Source organism: Rattus norvegicus, chromosome 7 (genome assembly GCF_036323735.1).
Source record: "Rattus norvegicus strain BN/NHsdMcwi chromosome 7, GRCr8, whole genome shotgun sequence".
NCBI classification, from domain to species: Eukaryota; Metazoa; Chordata; class Mammalia; order Rodentia; family Muridae; genus Rattus; species Rattus norvegicus.
Window position 1 is genome coordinate 34,429,941 of NC_086025.1, and position 27,669 is coordinate 34,457,609.

Sequence of the window (27,669 nt, forward strand, 5' to 3'; positions counted from 1 at the left end):
GGAACTCATTTGTTTTTCTGAATGTAATTATTATGCCAAAGATGATCTCAACATTATTCCATAGATAGTTTCTTTTCTCCCTTGGGTCTTAGAGGTATCATATACTTATGGTGTGATGCCTAACAGAAATAATAATTTCTTCTAATAGGGCACATTGACAATAACATGGTGTGTGTGTGTGTGTGTGTGTGTGTGTGTGTGTGTGTGTGTGTGTGTGCATGCGCGCGCACGTGCCCATGTACTGATGCACAGGCATATAATATGGGATATCCTTCTTTATTTCTCCACACATTTTCCCAGTGAGATGGAGTCTCTCACTGTAGGAGGAACAGAACAAGGGCAGCCAACTCTTCATAAATGCCTGGTGCCTGCCACAAAGGCATCTCATGTAATAGGACCTAAAAGAACAGACCAAGGATTGCTGACGCAGGCAATGTAAGCCAATCAGTAACCGCTGTTTAGAAGAGATGCTTTCTTCAGACCGAAGGGGCGTAGTTGGAAGGTATTAAAGGAGTTTGTAGTAGCATTCAGATGAGCTTGCTGTGGCGTTTCTCATCCGATCTCAGATTCTGTGTCTTTGACTCTTAGCCATCCCGCCTCCAATCCCCAAGGGCAGGTAGGATCGGGGGCAAGTAGTCCAGGGCCCAGGCAGCATCTCACAGAACCTGAAGTTCACTATTTCAGTTAGGCTGAGTCTCCAGTGAACTCTCAAGAACCTTACCTCACAGTGCTAATGCTGAGGTTACAGATGCTTCTTGCTACACCCAAATTTTAAATGTGAGGGATAGAGGTTTGTACTCAGGACTCCACGTTTGCTTAACAAGATCCGTTACCCACTCTTTATCTCAGCTTCTACGTACCAGTTCCTCATCGAAACTAGACAAAAACGAACATTCCTTATCTTTAAACCTGAGGCAACTTTTGTCTCCAGTTAACAGTATACTAAGTCAAAGTTGTCATAATTATATTTCCAACTGTCAGTTCTCTTGACTTGTTCAATCAACCTCGTTCCTATTCTGATCATCGCGAATCCATTCTCGACTGTTGCTTGATCACTTGTGTTGAGCCGGGAGCCTGACTACATATTCTAGATTCTTATTTCCTTCTTTTCTTTGAAATAGTGTCCACGAATATTTGCAGCATTGCCTTTATGCTCTAGAAAGGAGAGGCAGAGAATCAGGACTACACAACACACCTATTAACGGCACACCGTTTGGGATTCAAGAACATCATCAATTACATTTACAGGACTGCTTTGTATATTACGTTGTTTTGTAAAGATCTATAAATACAGAGTTTTTTATTGATCTGTTGTTTTCCAGGAACAACTTTTTACATAGACACCTTTGCATTTAGACTATATTGAAACAGGCACTGTTTTATGAACACCCATAATAATTTATTTACTTATGTCAATTTCTTTTATTTATACTTGTTTTTTCTAAGTCATACAAAGCAGTTGCACATATTTACAGGGTCTAGGTAACATTTTAATACATGCATATTGCCATCTATATTAAAAGATTAAAAAATATTCTTGGCTGACCATATTAAAACAGTCATTAATTTTTGATAAATATAAGTAATTTACTGGACAGAGAATATTAGAAGCTTTCACTCATATCAGTCATTGAATCCCTGAGTCATTAACCGTCCTATAAGCATTCTAATTTAATTAATAACTAATAATCTATGCACATATGGGGTATAATATGATGCTTTGGTAATATTGATAAGAAAGAATAATCAAATATGGTTAATTTAAAATGTTTTACTTTCTAGGCTGATATAATTTAGTGGTAGAGTATGTGAAATGCTATATGCTGTTGTCACTATTGCTTCTAATAATAATTATTTTTAAGTGCTATTTCTTTTGTATTTCACTATCAGTTTTAAAATCATGGGCAACAGATTTTCCCTCTCTGCTACTATTTCACATGCTATAAGTCTATAAGTGCTTGATCTTTGTAACTCACAATGCTTTTTTCATATACAAGAAGTTGGCTATCAAAATGCCCTACCGTGGGGAGAGGTAACTTGTTGAGCCCACCTCCAGCAGAAACAAAGGGGATTAAGTGAAGAATGGGGTTGCTATCTCACAATCAAACTCTGACCCATAATTCTTCCTGTCTGAAAGAAATGCAGGGATGGAAATGGAGAAAAGCCTGAGGAAAAGAAGGTCCAGTGACAGGCCCAAAGGGGATCCAGCTCAAGGGGAGGCCCCAAGACCTGAGAGAGAGGCCTCACCAGCTGAGATGAGGCCTCCAACACCTATACAGCAGAAGATTCCCAGGTCTGGGTTCAGTCAGAAAGATGCACCATTACTGAGACTATGAGGCTCTCACAAAAAGGGACCAATCATGACTGCCCTCCAAAAGACGCAACAAGCAAATGAAAGTGTCAGATGCAAATATATGCACCTAACACATGAACAGAAGCTGCTGACCTCTCTTAAAAGCTGGAGGAAGCTGAGGAGGTGGGTAACCATTTAGCAATTAACCTGGACTCCCAAGGTCTCTCAGACACTGGATCACCAACCCGGCAGCATACACCAGCTGAGATGAGGCCTCCAACACATACACAGCAGAGGACTTCCAGGTCTGGGTTCAGTCAGAGAAGATACACTTAACCCTCAAGAGATTGGAGGCCCCAGGAAGTTTATAGGTCTGGTGGGGTGGGTAGCATGGTTGGTGGGGACATTGTCATGGAGACAGGGGAGGAAGTGTCAGGGAGGAAGTATGGGATGTGAAATAGAGGGTGGACTGGGAGGTGAATAAAATCTGGGTTGTAAAAATAAATAAAAAATTAAAAAGAATCATGCCTTTTTCTTAACCCTCCTAAGAACAAAATACCATTAAAATTAGAATCTTCCCTTAAATTTAGTTCACAAAAATAATCTAATTTTGCACCTATAGCTTAAGATATGTGTACTTGGTCTTTCATAAACATTTTTGAAGGGGTTTTGAATATTGCTTTTAATGTATGATTCAAAATAATTTGTGAGAATTTTTATTGTTTCTCTTCAACTTGGCATGTATTCCTGTGAGTTTGCTTACCACTATGCTCTTCAAATACAGTGCTGGGTTTAAAGGGTGGACTTATGAAGTCTTTCTTTCCGTATCTAGCATTTGGAACACAAAGTGGCGAGACATGTGTTCACAGAGCATCCCAGGGGAGAGAGGCAATCCTTTTGTTTCGCCATGCTATAAGCATGACCAGTGGTCATGGTCTTGAGTTGACTTTACCTGCTGTCTTTAGTTTTCCGTGGCAAACATTCTACTTCCTATCACTTCTGTCTTCTAGGGGTATTGCCTGTACCTTGAGCTTCACTCTCATGCTGCACATACTCTGTGTTTAGGGAACACAGCAGGCACTGCCACCTTGTAGTAAGCTCAGAGGCTCGGCTCCCACAGATGAACTCTCAGTAGAAATCTTCAGAACACAATAATTCTTATAGTTTGCAAGCCTACAAAAGCTGTATCCCTTAGATATTGCCAAAGTCTTCCACACAATTAAGTGTGCCAGAATCTGCTTAAACTATGACTACACTTCACCTGAGAACCTTGACAGCTTATACTACCTTAAAGGAGCAGGACACACAGGACTCTATCTTCAGAAATCTGGTTTGTCCATGAAATAAATTTATTCATGATAATCATGTTGATTATTGAAACACCCTGTAAGAGTACTACTTGTAGATAAACTTATAGATGATGATAAATTGTCATTTCTTGGTCAATTGTGAACTACTGAGCTCCACCTTTAAACACTCTTTTTAATCCTGAATGAGGTATTTCATTTTTGCTTTGCTTGCTTTTTCTACAAATTGCCATGGTACGACTGCATAAGAGCAGTCATAATGCATGTGTTGGGGCATGAAGTTGTGTATACATGACATGTCCTTTATCATGAAAACTGTAAATCCCCTTGTAACATAGGCTTCCTATAAGTTTTCTGTCAAGTTCTAAATTTATGTAAAATTTTGCTCAATATAATGAAGGTACCCTGTAGGCCAGTCTCCGATAGAATCTTCCTTTCTGTCTAAAATCACATCAGTAACATTTTTTAATTTCCCCATCTTCATAATGGTCCTGGTTTTCTTAATACCCATCCCAATCACCTATCAAGCTTATCTGCAGAATACTGTAGTATTTTGTAAGCTTGACTTGCTAAGATGTTTCTAAAGTTCTCTTACCAGTCTATAAGACAGACTTCCTCACAGAAGAAGATGGAGAATTATATTTTCCATGAAAATGGATTGCTTAATGACCAAGAATTTGGAGATTTTCCTACTGTTTTTCTGGAACTGTTTCTTAATTTAATTTCATTATGTTCAGCCAACAATTTGTATGATTATAAGATTTAAATATATATCATACAACCTTACGTAAAATTGTCCCCTATTCTTTCTATATGTGAGTCTAATTTTGGATAAATTCAATACATGTGTAATATGCATATATGTGTGTGTGTGTGTGTGTGTGTGTGTGTGTGTGTGTACATACAGTCAGAGTTTTACTGCTGTGAACAGATACCATGACAAAGGCAAGTCTTATAAAGGATAATATTTAAACCTGTAAACTACCCATTTATATCCATCATTTATCTATTTATCTATCTCTATCTATCTATCTATCTATCTATCTATCTATCTATCTATCTATCTTATCTACCTGTCATCAAACTATATATCTATTTTGCTAAGAGATCCAAGTTACAACACATCTTATTGATATATTCAACAAGAAAATATCAAATGACAATTACTAAATTTGCATGAGAGTAGTATCACTCACCATTGCCAATTTTCTGAGTGTAATTGACATTATAAATAGCAGAAATAACATGAAAAACTGAAACAGGTACACACGCAGAAAGAAACCCTGTTCTGAGATTGAATATGAAAAAGAAATCTCACCTAGACAGGCTAAGCAATGTCTAAAATGTAAGTAGTAAGTCATTTTTGTGTCATTAAATTGACAAAGAGTTTCTACTCTTAAGACACACTGATGAGTGTTCATGATTAGAACACAGGACTTTGGTGGGTAATGGTAGCAAAACTGTAATGAGTTAATGTTAGTCTTTCTGTGATGTTGGTTTCATCTGCTAATGTTTAATAAACATTAAATACTAATACTCATACTAATGTTTAATAAACACTTTCCTCCTGCCTCCCCTGTCTGACCAAGAGTTAGCTCACATCTTTATGGCGTGTGCTTTTCTGAAGTACTTTTCAGAAGGCTGGGTATCTCTTGAATATTTCCTGTGAGTTGTTTATTCATTTAAGCTCCTCTTGTCAAGCAAAACAAATGTGAATGCCTTGAAACAGTATGATCCTTAATAATTTGGGGGTGATGTATGATCACCCTAGAAACTGATATTTATCACAGAGGATAACGGAATTGTCCAGTATTGATGATATGCTTGCTGGAAGGTGGATAGAAGATGTGATGAGAAATGGTAATCATCAATGAAGGAACACTCGCAGAGATAGAGATTGTTAGGTAGAACTTCTGCTGTTCTCATGTCTCTCTTTCTTCAATATATTATGGCCTCATGTTCCTGCCAACGATGCATTAGATATATGCACTCATATATCTTCTTCTGGCAATGTTTTCCCAAAATGTTTTTTTTTTTTGTTTTCAAAACCCCAAATGATTTATGCCACTTTTAGACTTTCATGTCAAACTGGAAAAGTTTTCTCTCAAAAGTGATAGGGATTCTCAGAGCAGTTTCCGTATGTCCGTGTTGTATAATATTCCAAGAAATGTGTTGGAATTGAGAGGCTAGAACCTTGGATGAAGTTGTTGGTTTTCGGTTTCACATTCTGTCCCTACCATTTCTTCAACAACTCCCCCACTTTAAGGGTAAAATTAGTAGAATCAGTGATTTGTTCTGGTTATGAGATGGTTAGAAATACAATCCTCCACTTAAAAATTACTCTAAGCTTTGTTTGCCCTGATTTAGCTCAAAGGAGATATAAACTTCACCCTTGGCTGTCTTACAAGAGAAAAGTCAAGCCAAGTTTAAAGAAATCTTACACAGTCTAAAGCTTGGAGCACAACGGATTATTTATGAAAATATATCCAAATGTATTGTGTATATCCACAGATAAAAATAGGACGGTGCACCGAGAACATTGTAACTTTGTTTATTTTGAGCAAAAAATCGTTGGCTACCTTCTATGTATAAAGTACTCAGAACACAGCTGGAAAACAAGAGATGAATGAGATTTATTCTGCACCACAAAGGCAGAGTCTAAAATGGGAATGTGAGTTTATAGTGCAAGGAGGGCTGTAAACAGCAGCCCTGTAATCTTCAGAGGAAGACTAGGCATCAGTTAGTCTGAAAGTTCCCTGTGTACACTCTGTTCCAAGCAGCCATTATCAACCCTTTGGATCAGAGCAATAGCTTCTTGACTAGCCACTGACATTTCTTTCGAGTTTCCCTTAGTCCATTCCCTCTAAGTGCCCAGGTTGAGTTTTAAAAATGACTGCCTAGTAAAAATCAAGACTCTGTAGGTTTTAAATTTAAATTTAATTTGTTTTGTTCAATATTATTATGCCATCTTCTTCTCCCTTATCTCACTTCTGCATGAACCAGATTTGACCCCCTTTCCTCCCAAGTCAATGCCTCCTCTTTTCTAACCAGTGTTGTTATATGTACATAGAAACAGCTCAGCATACACACGAAACCTGCGTTTTTCCAGAGGTACCTATAAATGTTTGATTTTCTAAAGGTGATCCCTTGGTATTGCCTAACCTATCAGGAATTCAAACTTACAAATCCTGGGTCAGATTCCCATGGCCCTTCCACGGCACTCCAGACTACTCACTGCTCCCGCAAAAAGTCCTGTGTGATCCTGCCTTACCATGATCTTTTGGTTTCTCAAATGTGCCTAGATCCTTCCTGACACTTCCTAGGCTTGAAATATTCTTTGCAAAAGAATGACTTGACTTAATCCTTCACATAAGTCATGTGCTAGATCAAATATTTTTGAAGAAGATTTGTTCTCAACCTGTGGGTCATGACTCCTTTTTGGGATTGAAGGATCCTTTCTCAGAGGTCACCATCAGAAAACATGGATATTTACATAATAGTAGCAAAGTTAAAGTTATGAAATAGCAATGAAAACAATTTTATGGTATGTATGTGTGGAGGGGAAAACACAACACAGGGAACTGTATTAAATGGTTGCAGTTCTAGGAAGGAGAACTACTGTATAGCAGTGAATACAATGCCGCTGTATAGTAAGCTTCAAAGAAATGACTGCTGGGAGTACCTGACCTGTTAGAGCCCCTTTCTGGAAGATAGCACTTGGAGTTATCTCCAATACATAGTATTTCATAACACATTCTACCTAGTAAGTATTTTTATTTACTTTCTTGTTTACTGTGTTCATTTAAATATTAGTGGGGGCAAAGACTAGGTCAGTTTTGCTTTTCATTGTATTTTCAGGATCTAGAAAAGTGACTTTTATATGTGGCATTGAAAAGTAAAAGGTCTATTAACTAACGTTTTTATTAATGAAAGGTTGTCGCTTGCATTATTTCAGCTTGCTTTAAAATTAGGAGTGGTCTGGAGGGAGAATACTCATCTGTTAGTTGACGTTTGGGATATATAGTCACTTGTGGGAGAGTTATATAAAAATCAAACTATTTCTGACTTGTATGTAGAAAATATAACCGTACCACTGTGAAGACTTCTGGCAGCCTCGGACCTCTTTATCCCAGGACCCTTTCACTTTCCAATCAACTAGTCAGTACTGCAGCACGACTGACATGGTCTCACATGAGCCCTCACCTATTTGACAAGCTACAAGCAATCAATGGCCATTGTAAGACAAAGTAAGTTTTCCTAATGCTTGTGCCCCTGTTAAGTCACCCAACCTACAGTGGGCAGCACAGCACTCACATGCATATGGGAAACATTAAGTGGACTCAGTAAGGTAAGTATAGTTATGTACATAGACATACAAATCAGGAAGGGGAAAGAGACATGTGGACATAATGAATATATAACCTATCTATATATAAAAGAAATACATGTTAAAAGTATTATATGTCTACTGATTTGGGGAAGGTTTGGACTTTCAATACCGTAAGTTCATAGAGACAAAATATATTAATTTTCATACTGGTCATAATGCTGACTTTCAGAATGTAGAGTGGCACCAGGATCTCAGCAGGTATGGGTAGAATGACAAAAGCTACTACAATTAATACCTCGGTGAAATATTAAAGCCTAGAGGGAATGTTAAGGCTTAGGTGAAATGTTAAGGCCTACATAACTGTGAGCTGGATAACCTGCCATTGTTTGTGGTGCTACTAATATAATAGGGAAATTTTTCCATAGATTATTGTTGCTGTTCCTAAGAAACGTTCTCATGCCAAGTTGATTGCATATTCTGTTGTATTCTGTGTTCTTCAAATCTCGTCACAACAGAAGTCAGTCGGAACTACTTCACATAATTAGCCACAATAAGCTTGGATCCAAACCATCCAGCAGCACTTCTACCTGTGTTTGAGCTATTGTTTTTGTGTTATCATATTAGCCTTTATAAGCTGCCCCTGGGATGGACCCCAACATTAGAAAGACATATATCTATTTAGAATAAGACTTCTGTTTTAAGTAAGGGAGTAAAGTTTAAGTTCCCATGACTCTCCCCTCCCAGTGGGACCTGACATCCTTCTTGGCAGAAAGAGACATGTATGTGTCAACCGGCATCCTGGTTGGCAGGTTAAGACATGAACGTTAGACAAGTCCCATCCTGATTGACAAGTTAAGACATGAATGTCAGACAAGGCAAGTTCCCTGCCACAGTTGAATACCCCAACCAGTGAGATCAGGATAAGTGTACAACAAAAACATTTTCCTAAGGAAGTCCCCTATACCTAAATCTTGATTAGTGGAATAACTTGGCAGAGATGTTTGTAGATATCTGTCTTAAAAAGCCCTGTAGGATCTTGACTCATCTTCACTGTCAGCTCCAAAGTCTGACCTGTGGCCCTGATCAACTTGTCTTGGGGTGAGGTGTTCAATAAACCATTCCTACTTGACTGAGATTGGTGGCGAGAGGTTTGTGTGGTGATTCCCAGACCTCAACACTACCAACTTGGAGGATTAAAACAGCTAATACATGTGTCTGAGGATAATTAGGAAACTGACTTCCTGCAGGCTAATGAATACATTTCTTCTTAGAAATAAAGCTATAAAGAACCACAGACTGGAAATTCAATCATAAACTTGAATGGCTGATATGACCTTAGGTTCATTTTTGACACTGAGGGCATATGGGAAAACTAATCATTCCATATATAAATATATTTCTAAATTTTCTACAAAGTAGCCCCAATTTGTCCAGCAGGCAAACCAAATATGGATACCATGACAAAGGGAAACCCACTTATGAGGCCACATTTTTCATGTTATAATTACCCTGTGCATTTAATTTATACATAAATCACACTAAATACTTAGTTTTTTACTTTTGGCAGTACTGCTTAAAAGAAATTAAGAGAAAAAATGATTTTGTGTTTATTCAGATACTTGCTACATCTGATACAATTTAGTCTTCCAGAAGAACATAGAATTCCCTTTCCCATTTTGCTGTGTCCTTCACACAAACTCTAAAGGCATTTCCTATAGTGTTGATCTGCTGGTGATAAGTTCTCTGTATTACTATTATGCATTTTTATGGCTGAATCTGTGTTTGCCCACAAATTACGATGTTGCTTCCATGACTCCTAATGTGGTTATATTATGGGAAAGGAAGTAAATTAGGTGAAACACAGTAGTAAGAGTACGGTTTTGACCCAATTAGATTCATATCCTTATAACAAGGAACACCATCAACTGTCTGAAGCAAATAAGGTCCTGTGTGTGCACTGCGTGCGCACAGTGAGAAGGCAGCTGCCCGCAATTCCAGCTGAGTGCTCTGACCAACAGTGTTTACCCATCGATCTTGAGTACCTGGCTTCCAGAATGATGAAAAGTAAATTTCCATTGTTTATGTGTCCAATGTGTGATATGTTGTTATAGCATCATGAGAAGAAGTAAAAAAAAAATCAAAGAATATATTCATTGGATTTCTTGATCCAAACTCTTATCCTGAAATATTTTTGGCACTTTTTCTCTTTTGTGTTCTATAGTTTAATCCGTGGGAGAAAAATCAATAGTTATTTGGTTGCTTTCCTTTACACATTGTGATTTTCTTCTGTAGTCACTTTGAAATAATTTCTCAAATCTCTGAATATTGAGCTTTCTTTCGAATATTTTTCCTTGCTTATGTTTAATTATTTTTTTCACCAATCATTGTGCCTATGGAGATTTTTCACCTAGTAAGCTATCCAGGAATTGTTCCAAGGGTTTGTCTACAGTATCATTACATTCTCGCATTTTCATTTAGTTTTCTTTCATAGCTTCTTGCCTTACGCTGAGATCCTTGCCTTTTCCTTTCCTTGTGAAAAGATCCGACTTTCCCTAGTTGAGCTCTGTTAGAGTATCATTTATAACTCTATTTGTGTACTCAATAAAACATCTGGGATCTTTCATGGTTGATTCCTGCTGAGTATTATTTTCCTGAGAGCGAGTCAGATTTTTCCTGTTTGGATAAGTTTAGGTTACCGTCTATGAATAATATTGTAGATCAATTCTATTTCCCTGGGAGTACTAATGTATGTCATTTACTTTAAAAGACAATAACTATAAGGCATAATATTTCTGAATTATTTTTAAGGAAGATGATCAAATTTAGTTTTTTTATCCAAGGCTAGTATTTCTCCCTATCTTTATTGAGTCTGTTGAAATTTCTTGGCAGATTTTATACGTAGGAATGTCTTAGGTAGTCCAGTAAAATATCAGTAAAATAGTTGTCGTCCAATATTTATAAAATAATACTAATAACATTTAGTTGTCAGATTGTGGCAAGAATGCTATCCAAGAAACCACAGTATTTTGTAACCAATTAAAATGCTAAATCAATCATTTGTATTATTAGCCTTCCCTTCTTTGCTCTGGACCCTTCTCTTCTACATGAAGCTACTTTAACAAATGCTATGCTTTTGATCCAAGACCTCACAAAGCCACTTATAGAAGTCCCATCCCTGGGAATTTTCTTTTATCATTTTGGGGTATGGATACATGGAGATGTAAAGATCAGGAAAGTAACGTGCTGAAGATCTTAATGTTAAAGCTGCTTCTGAATGTATCAAGCAGAAGACCTGGAAATAATGCACGAAACACATCTTTAACCCCAGAGAAACTGGTTACTCTTGTTGGAGTCCAGTACTGATACAATAAGATGATAGTACCTAGTCCCAAATTTGCCTGTAGGAATAAATAAACTGAACTGTGAAAACAATACCAAACCTGGTATATAGCTCCAATGTCTAAGTAGAAAAAGTCAAATATAAAAACATATATATGTTATGATGAATTAATTAGTAATTCTGAGGGACAGGGGGTTGGATCTGCTTGAAGCACTTGTTATTTCAGCTAGGGATTTTGCAAAACCATAAGATAAAATCATATCTTTAAGGTTAAGTCCTGGTCATTGTAATTCTACACAGGTTAATAGGCTGATGAAATATCTTGTCAAACCTATTAGCAATGGATGCTACTATTTGAGAACAGATACTTTTTTTCATTATTACTAAGATCAGTAAACCCCAGGTAAAAAGTTTTTTTTTCATAAGAAGTCATGAAATGCTTCTCCCTGAGGAGCTTTCAATAGATTTCCACTTTTTTTTGAGACAGTGTCTCACTATGTATCTCCAGAGCTCACTCTGTCATGCTGTCCTCAAAAGTCACAGAGATTTTCACCTGCATCTGCCTCCTACTTTTTGGAAATAAAAGAGTGTGCCCCTTGATTCAGCTGAGTTCTCCACTTATTATTTCAAACTGTTTCACAGCATAGAACTGAAGCAGCAAAAGTAAACCATAACAAAGATAAATTAATACATTCATGTTGACTTCATTCACACATTATTACCTCAGATGTTTCCCATCATTGTCTTGGATTCTTTAGAAGGGTAACCAGAACTCACAGATGTTCCTGGTTCTTAAGAACCATAAACATTTAACAAACAAACAAACAAACAAACAAACAAAAAATCCAATCCTTTAATTATGCCCAAGAGGGATATTTCAAGGTGAGAGGCAAAGTTATTCTCTGTGACTCTTGGAATATTTCCATTTGTAGCCCTCAGATTTTCATAAAATGGTTATAAACACTTGGCTTGAGAAAATTGGTCATTCTGATGCCATGTGAAATAAAAGGGTAAAGGAGGTCCTACTTTCAACATTAAAGTTGAGTCACACAACCTGCAGACAAAAATACATATAACAAGAAACAAAACCTTACATGACGTCCCATGGCACGTAAGATCCAGCCAGACCTACAAAGAGACATGAATGATTAGCCACAGTGGCTGCTCTTGCAGTAAGGTAGAGACAGCATGTACCCAAAAGATGCTCTAACGTATAACAAAGACACATGCTCCACTATGTTCATAGGAGCTTTATTTATAATAACCAAAGGTCAGATATCCTTCAAGAGAGGAAGTGATACAGAAAATGTGGTCCATTTACACAATGGAGAGTGTACGCTTGGCTATTAAAAACAATGACTACATGAAATTTACAGGCAAATGGATGGAACTAGAAAATATCATCCTGAGTGAGGTAACCAGTCACAAAAGAACACACATGGTATGCACTCATTGATAGGTGGCTATTAGCCCAAAAGCTCAGAATACTCAAGATACAATTCACAGACCACATGAAGCTCAAGAAGGTGGAAGACCAAAGTGTGGATGCTTCAGTCATTCTTAGAAGGGGGAACAAACTATGCACAGGAGGAAATAGTGAGAAAAAGCATGAAGCAGAGACTGAAGGAAAGGCAATCTAGAAACTGCCCCACCTGAGAATCCATCCCATATGTAGCCACCAAACTCAGCCACTATTGCTTATGCCAAGAAGTGTTTACTGATAGGAGCCAGATATGGGTGACTACCGAGAGTCCCTGCCAGAGTCCTAATGATACAGATGAGGATGTTTGCAGCTAACCATTGGACTGAAGAAGGGAACTCCAATGGAGGAATTAGAGAAAAAACTGAAGGAGCTGAAGGGGTTTGCAACCCCATAGGAATTAACAATATCAACCAACCAGACCCCACTAGAGTTCCCAGGGACTAAACCAACCACAGAGTACACAAGGAGGGACCCATGGCTCCAGCTGTATGTGTAGCAGAGGATGGTCGTGTTGGGCATCAATAGGAGGAGAGGCCCTGGATCCTGTGAAGGCTCGATGCCTCAGTATAGTGGAATATCAGGGTGGGGAGGCAGAAGTGGGTGGGTGGGGGAGCACACACATAGAAGCAGGGGAGGGGGGATGGTACAGGGATTTTCCAGAGGGGAAGCTGGGAAAGAGGATAACATTCCAGATGTAAATAAATAAAATATCCAAGAAAAAAAAGAAAGATGTGGAATTTTATGGAGAGTAAACATTGTATTCCTACTTATTTCTTTATTTATTCACTCGTTCCTGCATTCATTGAGAGACAGGGTTCTTTTTTTGCTTCCAAGGCTGGTCCCAAATGAGCTATGTTGCCCAGGATGGTTAGTGCTATTTCACCCAATTTTATGTCATGTGAAGAATCAACCATGGGCTCTGTGTATGCAAGGCAAGTACCACCAGACCTAAGTCCCAGTGCTTTCAATGCCTGCACAGATTCTTTTATGTATAGGAAATACTTAAAGAAACGCTCAAAATGGTGAGTGAATCCATGAACAATTCAGAAACTTTGTAGTGCTTTGTTTTACTGGGTGTCAGTTTTTCTTGTTGTTTCTTTCATCATATTATGTTATTTTTATTACATTGTTGATATCATTACTGTTTTAACTACTGAAAGGAACCGAAGAGACACAAGCCTCATGGACCAAGGCCAAAGCTGTAACTTTTTTTTAGGATGATGAGTGTAGCGGCCACGGTAAATGTTGAATTTCTTATCATCAAGCAAGGCATGTGATATTTTTGGAAAAGGTCATTTTCCAGTAAACACTGTCAAGCAGAAAGTTTAGGGAGCAGACAGGTTGATGTTGGACAGATATTCTTTTTGTTGGTGCAGTGCAGTGCTTATATTCTCTCCTCAGATCACATTCTTGATGGCAGGCCTGAAGGAGAACCACATTGTAACCCACAAAGTGTGCCTCTCCCCTTGCATATGTAACACTTACGCGATGGTACTATATTCTGTACGCTCTAATTCAGGGGACTCTATTCCGTAAAGTCTATTGTGATGCTCCAGGTTATGGCAGAGTCTTGACTGGTAATGTGTACAGAATGGGGATCTGTTTGGTGATAATGAACCAAGATATCAAGAGTCAGAACTTCACTGAGAACTAGCTCGGTGGCTTTAGGAAAGTTACCGAGTCTACGGCCATACCACCCTGAACGCGCCCGATCTCGTCTGATCTCGGAAGCTAAGCAGGGTCGGGCCTGGTTAGTACTTGGATGGGAAGAAAGTTACCGAATCTGTTCGATCCACAGTTTCTCTCACTATAAAATGGGTACCATGACAATTGAGGAAGAGAGATCGAGTTGAAGTAGGTTGCTCTGCAAGTAAGCACTTTAGAGAAAGAACATTGACGAGCAATTTCATTTTCAATCTCCTCAGCCTCTTCCCCCTTTAGTCTTATCCACGATAATGTCAGCAGTGCTTTCAAAAAGTCATTCTCCAATATAATTGCATATTTTAATAAATAAAAAGTCTGAAATAATTACAAAATAATTCCCTCTGCTGCTAAATGCTCATCTGGATGGCTCTGCTTGCTTTTCAATTGTCTGAGCATCTGCTGAAGTGAGGGAAGAGCATTTTGTTCTTGCAAATGAAGAATCTCAGTTCTTTTCAGAGCTATTCAGCAGTTTAAAAATCCATTTAAATACTCCCTAAGTAAAGTAAGGGTAATCAAATGCTCATACTACTTCATTAAGGTCCCTTTAACTCAAGCTCACAGAAAGCATGGTTCAGTTGTAGACATTTTTATTAAGCCTTTAACATAGATTATTTTTATGCCCCAAAATGCAGCAAAATTGACTGAATGTCACTAGAGAAAACATGCTTTTATTTTCTTTCATGCCAGAAAATAAGGTGTGGGTTATTAATGAACAATAGAATATGAGCTACATGGCTTGCTGTCACCTCAAGTATTCTTCAGCATGATGATTTCACCAGTCTGGAAATAGTTGAAGTTACATAGTTTAGTTTGTTAAGTGAATGTGTTTATAATTTGAAGACTTTGTGGATATTTACTATAATTTTGCTTTAATAATGTTTTGTTGACAAGTCTGAGCTTAAATAACGTTTTTAAAGGAGCATGCTTTAATTTGAAATCTTTCACCCAATTTCAAAAATTAAGAATATTTTATATTAAAATTATTTTCATTAATATATTTTGATCATATTTCTTCCCGTCCTCAAAATCCTCTCAGATCCCCATCACCCTACCCATGCAAATTCATATTTTCTATCCTTTTTGTCTCTTTCTTTCTCTCTCTCCCTCCCTCCCTCCTTCCCTCCCTCCCTCCCTCTTTGTTTCTGTTTCTCTGTCTCTGTCTGTCTCTGTCTGTCTCTCTGTCTCTCTGTCTCTCTGACTCAATATACCCCCTAAAAAATTAAAATCAAAGTAAAGAGATGAAAACTAATGAAACAAAAAAAAATACCAATTCAATGCAAAACAAAAAACAATACCAAAATCTCACCAAAAATAAGGAATATGCTTGGTGTTGGGAAACTGCTCCTGGGTCCGGGGATGTGAAGTGGAATGTGGTTGATCTATCCAGTCACACTGTTGGGGAAAACAGATTTTCCTATTCCCAGATAGTATCAATTGGAAATGGCTTCTTGATTAGGGTTAGGACTTTGTGTCAACTTCTTGTCTATTATGGGATTTTGTCTGACTTGAACTCATACAGGTCTCGTGCATGCTGTCACAGTCTCTGTGAGTTTCTATATGTAGGAATGGATGTTTGATCCTTGAAGGGAGAGATTTGATAAAGGCACCCCAAGTGGGGTTAAGTGCTTCAAAGTTCTTCATTTTCTGCATATTGTCTAGTTGTGGGTTTCTGTGTCAGTTACCAACTGTCTACTGAAAGAAGTTTCCCTGATGAAGGTTGAGTAATGCTCTAACCCATGAATACAGCCATTAGGAGTGATTGTATTGCTTATGTTGCTTTAGCAGAATAATATAGTAGTAGGTTTTCACTTAGAACTATCTAGTTTTCAGTTCTTGGCTACCTTAGCAAGGCAGATAGGGGTCCCACATCAAGGAGTAGGCCTTATAGCCAATACAATAACATCTGTGTATATTGTGCAAAAATAGCACTGTTGTAGGCTGCAGGGTTTATAGCTGGCAATGTTGATGATGATTTTTCTCCTCCAGTACTATACTTTTTAGTATCATGAATATAAGTAAGTAGAGGTTAACTTTGTATTTAGGCACCAGATCTACTCCTGCATGTACAGTAATATACGTATTCAGTGTCTTCTGCAATAGTCCCTTACCATGGGGTGGTAAAAAGTCAGGAATACCCTCAGAAATAACATGTGTAGATCATACTGGTTTGACCAATCAGTTTACAAAATGAGACCAATTCCTGGCAACAGGGAGTTTTGGTAGTATAAAATGTCTAGCTATAATGTGACTTTATTTAATATCCATTTGGAAGCTCCCACAATAGTGGATTTCCATATAGTTTTTAAAACAGCCTCTAATGTTAATTTTCTCTCTCCATAGTCCCTTCTTTAAACTTCCCTATTTAATAATCCTCTTCTAGCTTCCCATCAGTTTCTTTATAACATGATATTTTTACTAATTTTCATTTCTTGAATGATCCTCCCAGACTCTTGGCCCTTACTAGTCACCTAACATCAGTTGTTATACATATTTATGCATATGTATGTGACATTTCAAAGCTAACGTCCACTTCTAAGAGAATACGTACATCATTTGCACTGGGGCTCTGAGGAGGACTGTTTCCAGCTCTATCGCTTACATGTATTTTTAATTACTTCATTTCTTTTAACAGCTGAATAATATTCCACTGTCATTTCCATTATACATGTAAACAGTTGATAGACATGTAGGCTATTTCTACTTTCTGGTTATTATGAATAGAGCAGCAACGTACATAGATGACCAAGTATTTCTGTAGTAAGGTATAGATCCCTTTGGGTATGAAAGGAAGATATATGGGTCTTGTGGTAGTTCCATTTTCATCTCTTCGAAGAACATCCATACTGATTTTCATAGTTACTGTAGCGGGTTGCCTTTACAACAACAATGAGTAAGGTGCCCATGTATTTGAGGCTCTTCCCCACATTTTCATCTGTTAGTTTGAGTGTATATCGTTTGATGCGGAGGCCCTTGATTCACTTTGTTTAAGCTTTGTACATGGTGATAAGAACGAATCGATTTGCATTCTTCTACATACTAACCTCCAGTTGAACCATCACCATTTGTTGAAAATGTAATCTTTCTTTCCATTGTACGGTTTTAGCTCCTTTGTCAAAGATAAAGTGACCATAGTTGTGTGGGTTCATTTCTGGGTCTTCAATTCTACTCCACTGATCTCCCTGCCTGTCCCTGTACCAATACCATACAGTTTTTATCACTATTGTTCTGTAATACAGTTTGAGGTCAGGGGTCGTGATTCCCACAGAAGTTCTTTTATTGTTGAGTATAGTTTTCGCTATTTTGGGTTTTTGTTATTCCAAATGAATTTGCAAATTGCTCATTATAACTCTATGAAGAATTGGATTGGAATTTTGATGGGACTTGCATCGAATCTGTAGATTGCTTTTGGAAAAATGGCCATTTTTACTATATTAATCCTGCCAATCCATGAGCACGGGAGGTCTTTCCATCTTCTGAGATCTTCTTCAATTTCTTTCTTCAGAGACTTGAAATTCTTGTCATACAGATCTTTCACTTGATTGGTTAGAGTCACACCAAGGTATTTTATGTTATTTGTGACTATTGTGAAGTGTGTCACTTCCCTAATTTCTTTCTCAGCCTGTTTATCCTTTGAGTAGAGGAAGGCTATTGATTTGTTTGAATTAATTTTATACCCGCCACTTTGCTAAAGTTGTTTATCGGGCTTAGGAATTCTCTGGTGGAACTTTTGGGGTCACTTAAGTGTACTATGATATTATCTGCAAATACTAATATTTTGACTTCTTCCTTTCCAATTTGTATCCCTTTGCCCTCCTTTTGTTTTCTGATTGCTCTGGCAAGGACTTCCAGTACTATATTGAATGAGTAGGGAGAGATGAGGCAGCTGTGTCTAGTCCCTGATTTTGGTGGGGATTGCTTCAAGTTTCTCTCCATTTAATGTTAGCTACTTGTTTGCTGTATATGGCTTTTACTATTTTTAGGTATAGACCTTGAATTCCTGGTCTTTCCAGGACTTTTGTCATGAAGGGTTGTTGAATTGTGTCAAATGCTTTCTTAGCATCTAGTGAAATGATCACGTGGTTTTTATCTTTGAGGTTTTTTTATATATAATGCATTATGTTGATGGATTTTTGTATATCGAATCATCCCTGTTACCTGGGATGAAGCCTACTTGATCATGATAGATGATCATTTTGATGTATCTTGGATTTGGTTTGAAAGAATTTCATTGCATATTTTTCCAACAATATTCATTAGGGGAATTATTCTGAAGCTCTCTTTCTTTGTTGGGCCTTTTTGTGGTTTATACATGAGCATAATTGTGGCTTCACAGAAGGGATTGGGTAGCGCTCCATCTGTTTCAATTTTGTGGAATAGTTTGGATAATATTGGTATGAGGTCTTCTATGAAGGTCTGATAGAATTCTGCACTAAACTCATCTGGTCCTGGGCTCTTTTTGGTTGAGAGACTTTTAATAATGGCTTCTATTTCTTTAGGAGTTATGGAGTTGTTTAAATGGTTTATCTGATCCTGATTTAACTTTGGTACCTCATGTTTGTCTAAAAAATTGTCCATTTCCTCCACATTTTCCAGTTTTGTTGAATATAGGCTTTTATAGTAGGATATGATGATTTATTTTAATTTCCTCAGATTCTTTTGTTATGTCCCCCTTTTCATTTCTGATTTTGTTAATTTGGATACACTCTCTGTGCCCTCTTGTTAGACTAGCTAAGGGTTTATCTATCTTGTTGATTTTCTCAAAGAACCAGCTCCTGGTTTTGTTGATTCTTTGTATAGTCTTTTTCTATTTCTACTTGGTTGATTTCAGCCATGATTTTGATTATTTCCTGCCTTCTGTTCCTCTTGGGTGTATTTGCTTCTTTTTGTTCTAGAGCTGTTAGGTGTGCTGTCAATCTTCTAATGTATGTTCTCTCCTGGTTCTCTTTGGAGGCACTCAGAGCTCTTAGTTTTCCTCTTAGCACTGCTTTCATTGTGTCCCATAAATTTAGGTATGTTGTGATTTCATTTTCATTAAATTCTAAAAAGTCTTTAATTTCATTCTTTATTTCTTTCTGACCAAGTTATCATTGAGTAGAGTGTTGTTCAAGTTCCATGTATATGTGGGATTTCTGTCATTTTTGTTCTTATTGAAGACCAGCCTTAGTTTGTGTTGATCTGATAAGATGCATGGGATTATTTCTATCTTCTTGTATCTGTTGAGGCCTGTTTTGTGACTGATTTTATGTTCAATTTTGGAGAAGGTACTATGAGGTAGTGAGAAGAAGGTATATTCTTTTATTTTAGGATGGGATGTTCTATAAATATCTGTTACGTCCATTTTGTTCATAACTTCTGTTAGTTTTTCTATGGCGCTAAGTTCTGTTTGCAGGATCTGTCCACTGATGAGAGAGTGGGGTGTTGACATCTCCTACTATTATTGTGTGAGGTGCAATGTGTGCTTTGAGCTTTAGAAAGACTTCTTTTATGAATGTAGGTGCCCTTGCATTGGAGCATAGATATTTAGGATTGAGAGTTCATCTTGGTGGATTTTTCTTTGATTAATATGAAATGTCCTTCCTTATTTTTGATAACTTTTGGTCAAACGTTGATTTTATTCAATATTAGAATGGCTACTCCAACTTGTTTCTTTGGACCATTTGATTGGAAAGTTGTTTTCCAGCCTTTTACTCTGAGGTAGTGTCTGTCTTTGTCTCTGAGGTGTTTTTCCTGTATGTAGCAAAATGCTGGGTCCTCTTTAAATATCCAGTCTGTTTGTTATGTTTTTTTATTTGGGAATTGAGTCCATTGATGTTAATAGATATTAAGGAATTGTTATTGTTGTTTCCTGTTACTTTTGTTGTTAAAGGTGGAATTATGTTTGTGTGTCTCTTTTCTTTTGGTTTCATTGCAAGGAGATTACTCTTTTCTTTTTCTAGGGTGTAGTTTTTCTCCTTGTGTTGGAGTATCTATTATAGGGATGGATTTGTAGAAAGATATTATGTAAATTTGGTTTTGTCATGGAATACCTTGGTTTCTCCATGTATGTTGAGAGTTTTGTTGCGCAAGTATTTTATTGACTATTTTCCATCTGTGTTTATAAGGTATATTCATCTATAATTCTGTGGATGGGTCAAAGGGTTCAAAGAAGTGAGTGAATTTGTGCATGAAGGAATACCTGAAGTATTTGTAGGGAGGAGCTATGATTTCTGGAGTCTGGGTGGGTACCATGTAACCAAATTGCAAGGCAATTTAGTTAGAGATTTTTGTTTCTTTGCTTTGCTTTTGAAAGATGTTGGGTCTAATATTTAACAATCTGTGTTCATTGCATGCTTATAATAGAAACACATATTATGCATCAAAATGCACATAAAATATGCACAAATGATAATAGAATACTTAATTAAAATTTATAAACTAGTCAGTACTTTTCATAATATGGAAGGGGAAAAATCTCACTGGATCCCACCCCTAGACAGAGAACTAAACTATTGAATGCTGAGAGGAGGAGAATTATTATTCCTCAGGAATGAATCCCTAATAAGTTATCCAATGCATAGTGCAACCCTGGAATCATGTATAACCAAACAACATGGACTCCACATATATTTATATATTTATGCATTTATCTATATATATAATCATATTAATAAAAACATTGGAGGGTGAAAACAGGAAAAATATGTAATTATATTTTATTCTTTTTAAAAAATTAATAAAACTGTATTTGTTTCTTACTGGAAGTATTTGTTCATAGATCATATCCTGATTATGATTTTTTTTCTTCCCAGCTCCTCCTAGATTCCTTCCACACTTTCCTTCAGTAAATAGGGACAAAAAAACAATGCACAGAGATCATGGAGCACTCACTCCTAAATGGGATGCCTACATCAAATCCTTCAGAGCTTATGGAGTTCTGCAGAAAAATAGCCAGTGTAGATGGAGGATGTCAAGGAAACGAGGTCTTGTTAGCACTGCAGGAACAACAACCATACACTCACAGTAACTGTGGCAGCATGCATTGATCCAGCACAGAACTAGGCCAGTACTGAGAGGGGAAGTAGATATGTTTCCCATAACTATTCATGAAGCTGTCTCTAATTGAGACCACTCACAAATGAAAAATTAGTGTTTTGCAAGGGAGTCTCATAGAGTATACAAACCACTCTTAAGGGCTGGCCCCTTTCCAGCAGTAAATGGCTAGCACAAAATATACTGAATAGCATTTCTGGAGGTGCTTAGTCTTATAATGATTTTGTGGGAACTTTCGTTTGTTTGTTTTAAACTTACATGTCCTTTGCTTGTGTTTTAGGGTTTCTGGTTTTGTGTTTATATGAGATTTTTGTATATGTGAATATGTGTTCTGAATCTATATACGTTTCGGGTGCTTTATCTTTGGCTCTTTGTCTTCCATTTGTTTGTGTATTTGTTTGTTTGTTTGTTTTTGCTTCTGTTTTATTTCGATCTGTGTGCTTTTATTTTATCTTATTTTTGATGCTTATTTATATTCTAATGAAAAACAAAAATGATATATATTTTAAAGTACAGATCATTTATGTGTGTTGGCCTTCTCATTCAGGTTTTCATGAAAGAGGAGAAAATGGCATGTCCTTTGAAGAACTTGAAAATTTAAAAAACAAACACATATACAGATAAAACACCATCCATATCAGCTTGGAATATAGCTACACAGGCTTCTTAAATGTCCTCACTGATTTTGCTTTGTTTTGTTTTGTTTTGGTTTTTTCCTCATGAGGAGATACGTGAGGGAGATCTCTACTTTGATATGTAATACAAACATCCTTGTAGGGAGTATTTTTACTTAAAATTTTCACTTATTTTGCCAGTTTATCTGCTATTCTCACCAGATTCTTGTGTTGTTGTGCAAATGAAACTGAAAAGACAATTCCAAAGATTTCAATTAGAATTATCCAGGGAGTGAAGAATAGATAAAAAGTTCATGAGACTTAAGCAAAATCATCCCTCCCATAAAAAAGCTAAGAAACTTCTATGAGGCACAAACCTGTGAGAGAGGAGATATTTCCACTCATTGCATAGTCTAGTGCTTTCTCATTTATTTTCAAATTCAAGAAGCTGTTTGATTTGTTGAGAGCCTAGTGTCAAAGATATTTGTGCGAAATTGTTTGCCATATCTTTGCCTATATCATAGGCGCCCTTTGGGTTACTGAAAAAAATCAGTTTGCAAGAAATATTACTGCTCACACTCAAGTCTGCTTCAGGGTGCATCAGCCACAGTCTGCGCAGAACTCAGGCTTGAAGTAGTCAATCAACACAGTATGTACTTCATTGTTTGGCTGTTTTTGTGCTTTCTTGTTGATTCGTGAGTTTGGGGGGATGCTTTGTTTTCTCTTTAGTGAGAGGAAAATATGTTTTTGGGTGGTGGAAGTTATTTGGAGGATATGGGCAAATTATGATAAAATTACACTTTAAAAAATATAAAATTTCAAAACAGCAATTCAAAATGAAATAAAAATTCACTCTATAAAACCTCAAGAGGAGTAAAAGTCTACCACCTTTGAGGAAATATAAGTTTTCATTGAATAAGTAATTTTCTTTAGCTCCCATTTCATTCAATGATATATTTTTTTAATTTGGATTAGTGGCATAAGTTAGTGTTATATATGTACATACATATACAAAATTAACGGACTTTTTTTAAATAAACCCTAAGGTAACGAACCAATTTCAGAAATATTAAGGAGCATTTAATTCTCGCTGGGCTACTGTAATTTAGTCTGTACAACATAAAAACAGTAAAAGAAAAGCTTTTATTTTAGGGATTATATATTCTGCTTAATACGATTGGGTACAAAACAGTAATGAAAAGTAATGAGGAGTGAAGTAAGAAAACATACATAGCACAAGGCAGGCGTGAGGAAGTTGCAAAGACCTTGACCTCTGCATTATTTCCTAGGTCTCCAGGGGTATCATTGAGAGATAAGTGTGGGACTTATCTATAGAACAAAACTTAGATGTTCCTGGATAAACAACTTTTAGCCATCCCAGGTGCTTCTACTGTCCCAGCTGAGGACATGTACATGTATAGGGCAACTGTCCCCTTTCTACTCAACTCCAAGGCCTCTCAGTCACCCCTGAAAGCACTGAGGAAAGGGGCTTCTGGTGAAACAAGTGGGATTTTGAAGGCTATCCAGTCCTCCCAACTCTATATACTGCATCACCTCTCATATGTGTAATATATTTTTAATGATAAATATATTTTTGACCAAACAAAAAGTTACTGTCCCTGACATACACAGTAGACAAATTACTACTTGCCTTTGATCATTCTAGCCCAAAACTCTAGTGTCTCTATGACTCATGTGGTGTCTCAAAAGAAGGGGGATAAGTATCTCTCTTTACATCCTATGAGGTTGATCTTCTGAATTCCAAATCGGTAATCACTGACTGGCTTTAAATTCCTATGTCATTTGTCAATTCCCCTTTCTTATGTATGTTTTTATGGAAAATTGAGCTCTCCTACAAGGAAATTGATTAGTTTTAAATGAAATGAAAGTTTCCCCTCCCTCTCACAGCAAATCTACTGAGAAGAAGTGAACTCCCTCTCTGTTGGAAGTTGCTGGCTTGAAATAATAGCATCTGCTTTTTGCAAACAACTTGTCCATCTGGAACATTGCTATTGGATCATGTTGCCATAACTCCCACCTCATTGACCCAACAGTCTCTCTACAAAGCCTTCTATTCTCTTTAGCTTGGTCTTATTTACTCAAGTTCCCAGTATAATTGTATTTGTTCTCATTGAAACTTCTCATCCACCAGCCCACTGCATTCTCATTATTCATTACCCTCCACCTTCTTAACTTCCTTCATTGTCTATCATAGATATTTATAAATCATGGCAACATGATAGCAACGATGGTGGTTGCTAATTAGTTGTCTCTTGATTAACAGGAAAATTGAAGCATTTCCAGTGCCTTGCTTTGAATTTACAGGCTTGCAAACTAGGACTAGAACTGCTCTCTTTTCAAAAGGGAACAAAAGTTATATCCTTGCATCTTTTTCTTTCTTTGCTAGTGATTCTCTATTCCTCCTCGGCTTTATTCTAAACTTGTATAATCTTGGCTTACAGCATTCTACTAGTGTGTCTTTTGGTTTGCCCTGTGCAAGTGAATATTTCTAGAATACTCAACACAGTGTTCAGAATGATTGTAATTTAAATCCATATACTCAAGTGGCTATTTATACCTTTGAAATGTTCTATTACTCTAGTGCAATTTTCAGTGTGGATTACTTAATTTCCATCATTTGATACAATGAACAATTATATATATATATATATAGATTATATATAGAGATTATATATATATATATATATATAGAGAGAGAGAGAGAGACTTGTTCAACTTCCATGTATATGTGGGATACACACACACACACACACACACAATTATGTATGTGTGTGTGTGTCTGTCTGTTTGTCTATGTTCAAATGTTCTTTGTCCTTGCCAAAAAGAAATTTTCATGATGATCATATTTATGCTACTTACTCTGATTCAGTACTATACTATGTATACATGTATCAAGACTTTACATTATGACTCACAAATATTTGTCAATCAAATAAGTTATGTGTCAGAACAAACAGAAGGTGGGAAGTCATTTGGTGCTGTTGGTTTGCATTTCTTACAGTAGAAAGAACGCAAGGAGATTTTGGATTGGATCTGTACTAAAAGAGTTTCTCCTGAGCTTCAGCAACATAGAGTAAGTTGTAGAATAAACTGATGGCAAGAAGTGGAGCATAAAAAGGGAGAGAAAGAGGTAGAAGTCACAGATTATTGTTCTCATGTTTGTTCTTTAATACACAAGGAGGGAAAATTCACACTTTGGCATGCCCAGTAAAGGAAACCATGATAATGAGGTAATATTCACTCAAGCGTTTTAAATGAGAAATACCTTATACAAGCAATAGGATAGTCTCCAATGAGCTGGATCTGGATATAGAACATGGAACAGGGGTGTTCAGTCTAGCTGTCACAGAAACAGAAAAACTGAGCCATATATCAACTCATCTCTCCTTGGGGCAAAGGCTGTATAACTTGAAACTATTCAGGAAACTGAGGCCAAAAATTGTTTCTGATGATATATGGGAAACACTTGGTTATTACTGTATCTGGGCTTTAAGACAGCATGGGAAGGGCAAACATTCCTAGGGATTTGAGCATTGAGAAATGGTGCTGTTGCCTCATTCACCAAGTCAGACAGGAATCTGTTCACAGAAAGGCTACAGGCAAGGTTAATTCAGCAGAGATTGCTAGACTGGTATGGGGTTCTCATGAGTTTGGTGATTTTCATGGTGCGGAAGGATTTTTATGATGGAGGGGAAGATCTGGAAGATATGAATAGCTTTGATTAACATTTAAATTTTGTCTGCAAATGAAATCAAGAGAGGATGAAAATGGCAAAAACAACAACAAAATCTATTTTACCCCTGCCACTCGAAAACAAATGTACCAGGATTCATGTAGAGCTGGAGTTCCTAGGGCTGAAAAAATAGCAGAAATACAGATTCTGTGCTACTGAGTTACAGGAAGCCTTTACGGTCTGAGCAATAATCTACAGAAGACATAAATAATAAGATATTCAGGCTAAAAACCAGATTAATGTTATCCTTCGGATGATGTGTATTATCCTGCCCAAAATGTATTGCATGTGTCTTTTCCTTTCAAGTATGTGTATTGAAGATAAAGGCTCTTTACTCAACCCAGGGCCCTCAGCCAGATGTGGCCAATGGACATGTAGAAGCTGAAAACCAAAAGAGCCAAAGAGATCCAATGGCAGGTGTGATTGGCAAAGTAGTGCCATACTCCACCCTAGGCCTGAGACAGGCAGAGTATGACAGGCAGGCATCCCAGAAACCATTTAGGATGGAGAGATGTGCAATGGTCTCCTACCAGCAACAACATTCCAGAATGAGAATGGTAGATAGTTCATGAAAGGTTACAGTACATTGTGTAAGGCTAAACAAAGTAGTGTCTGTAATTCATGTTTGTATATCTATAACATTGTTCTTTCGTTGGAGCAATTGATAAAAGTAAGGGATCATGTCACATTTATTAGACCTTTAAAATATCTGCTTATCCTTACAAGACCAATTGATAGTAGACTTTCAGAGATTCTGTCCACCATCCATATAAAGTTTCATCATGTAATGCTAACCATTGAGTGTCCTGTACATTTTGAAAGCGTGTGTGTGTGTGTGTGTGTGTGTGTGTGTGTGTGTGTGTGTGTTATATAAATGGGATTTATTAGACTGATTTATAGGCTACAATACAGATAATCCAACAGTGGCTAGCTGTGAACTGAACGTCCAAGAATCCCGTAGCTCTTCATAAGGCTGGATATCTCAGCTGAAATTCAGTATATGCTGGAATCCTGAAGAAGTAGACTTTAATGCCATTGAAAGAATGGATTTACTAGCAAACTAAGAGCAAGCACATTTTTCTACTCTCTTCTTCTATATCCTTCTAATAGAAGGCTTGGGCCAGATTATATCTAGATTAATGATCTGCATTAAAGGTATGTCTTCCTATATCACAGATCTGTATGAATAAGTAGGTTTTTCTACTTTGAGCAGAAATCCCTCATAGGTATTCCATTCACTTTTGGATTTTAGTTAATTCTAGATATAATGACCAATAATCACTTTGATGACCAAGAACAGCTATCACAGGTCCCATACAATTGTTTGGTAATAATTTCAAGTCAAGCATTGGAATATTTAATTATAAGTCATTGTCTTTGGTTGCCAATACCTATTGTGACTACTGGTTGGTTCATGCCAGAACCAGATGTTAAGACGGGATTGCTGGGAACAGCCCACTTTGACTACAGGGATTGGAATGAGTTGCGAACTCACTGCTCCTCACTAAATGTTGCTATTCCAGGCTAAATTGTCATCTGAAGCCCTGACAATTTGTGGACCCTGACTGGTAGAGTAACAACGTTCCAAGCAATATGTATACACTAGTATGATAACAGTGTCAATGGCACAGGTGCAACCAACTGCTTTCTATTTTGACTTAAGGTCCATTTCACATTGGACAATTGTCAACTGACTATCAGTTACTTCAATTGGCTATGCTTCAGAGATCATATGTCCTAGTGAGGAGCAAGCTGCTGTTTCTTTCATTGTTGTTGTTGCCGGTTTTTGTTTCATAGTAGTTAAATGGAAGCAGT

General features: G+C 37.1%; 1 long non-coding RNA gene across 1 annotated transcript in view; it reads right to left on the reverse strand.

Moving 5' to 3' along the window:
* Positions 1–260: 260 nt before the first annotated feature.
* Positions 261–27,669, reverse strand: part of LOC120093567 (uncharacterized) — a 193,688-nt gene continuing 166,279 nt past the window's right edge. Inside the window, exon 4 of the long non-coding RNA XR_005486885.2 lies at positions 261–1,155. This is a non-coding gene — a long non-coding RNA (uncharacterized LOC120093567). The remainder of the gene's footprint in view (positions 1,156–27,669) is intronic.